We start from the raw sequence: 2,024 nt of genomic DNA on the forward strand, positions 1-2,024 counted from the left end.
GGACCATGACATGGACTCAATTATCAAAAAAGAAACAAATAAACCAACGAAAGAAGAAGAGGTGGTGATGCTAAGCGCATCATCGTACTGAAAACAACCACAGGGACCTCCCGGAGCGAGACACTAGACTGACTAGTGGTATCCAGCTTGGAATCCCCTGCCGTCAAACTGGGTGTAGCGAATTCTAGACACAGTACTCCTAACCCGAAACCGTTGACGTCGGGGGATCCCTCAAAAGTAAACACCGACAAGAACGTCGATCACCAGGAACCGGCTAAAAGCGAAGGTCCACTGGTGTCCTGCTCAAGAGCCAGTACCAGAAGGACATGCATATTCTCAACAAAATTATTAAGATTAAGGAGGCCGGTACTGTGCACGAGAGGGATGAAAAACACCTCGCTAAATACCAGGCGATTGTTGAGGAATATAACAGCAAACGCCTGGCAGACGAGCAGAAGGTGAAGCCTACCGCTCTCAAACGCAATCGACCTCACGACGAGGTAGAACAAAAACACAAACAGAGGAAAGTGACAAGAGCTTGGACGCTAAGCAACCTCGGGAGAGACTGTTGAGCAGCAACAGCCAGCCGACGAGCCACAAACTACGAAACCCTTCAACGACGTGGCCAAGAATCATTTACGTGTGACGATGGCAATTCCGCTATCGGTATAGTAGCGCTCTAGGTGTGGACCAGTGGCGTAGCCAGGCTGTCGGAGATGGTCATTGGGCATCTCCTGGACGCCAAAGGCGAATACATGGGATCATCCCCTCTGTCGATTCTTTTCTGGTGGTCCGTGGATTCCACGTTATAGCTTGCGAGGACCAATTCTCCAGGGACTTTCTCGGTTCGAGCGTTGCTAAGATCAAGTCAAGAAGTCTTGGTTGAACTATTGTGAGAACCTCGAAAGAACCAGCGAATCCGCGAGGCTCAGCAAGATTTTGTCCACATAACAACATAGGAACCCATCCTTTTTTAAAAAGTCGGAAGGCTCGTGTATCTGAATCTTCTGGTAAAACCTTCGAGCTGCTGGTTCAGACACACTTTCTCGCCAGCGAAGGGGATTGTGAGTCAGAGCTTTGTATGGAGGGTTTGCAGTCACCTCAGCCGTGCGAGACTATCAAATCGGTAATTACCAAGGATAAGATCGGCTGGACTATAAACAGTTTCTCTGCATATTAATCTCTGGATCCAGTTAACATAACGCCAGTCATGCTAGAAATAGCAGGAAAGGGGTTGTGCCATGGCTTTTCGAGATTTACCGGAGTTGCATCTCTTTAGGATACGTACCAGAGTCTTGGAGACGCGCATGAATAGCTTTCATACCGAAAGCGGGTAGGTGCGGCCATGATTCGGATTTTCGATCAATCAACCTCATCTCTTTCGTATTGAAAACCATAGTGCGCGTCCAGGACATCCACTTAAGGGCGATTATGGAGAGAACGTCCTTCTCTAAGTCCCGGCATGCCTACCTCAAAGGCAAATCCACAGAAACCACTTTCCACGAGGTAATTGGCACGGTTGAGCGGTTACTACAGTAGAAGCAGTATACCCTAGCTGTCTTCTTGGATATAGGGGGTGCATTCAACAACTTTAGTATCCACGCCATCAATGAAGCCTTGACCAGTATTAGATTGGAGGGGTATCTTAGGCATTGAATTATAACCAACCTAAAAACCAGGATAATCCAGTCGGATGTGGGGGGGGGGCAACCACTTGAACAGAGGCACACCCCAGCAGCGGGGTGACGGTAGTAACGTATGCCGACGACTTGATGATATTAGCATCAGATTGGCGGAAGACTGGTTCTTTCCTCCAATTTAAGGTATCTGGGTGTAATCATGGATCCAAAGTTAAATAGAAGACATCCTAGATGAGGTACTTCGAGATATCTGGGCATTCCCCACGGACTATGCCATACGCAAGTTGAACTTGACGAGGAACTTTGCTGTGAACTTTCCAACCAGGGCTTAATGGAAGACCGGGGACGTGTTGCAGGGTTATGCCACACTATTCTTCACGGATC

This window comes from Hermetia illucens, chromosome 6, assembly GCF_905115235.1.
Source record: "Hermetia illucens chromosome 6, iHerIll2.2.curated.20191125, whole genome shotgun sequence".
Lineage (NCBI taxonomy): Eukaryota > Metazoa > Arthropoda > Insecta > Diptera > Stratiomyidae > Hermetia > Hermetia illucens.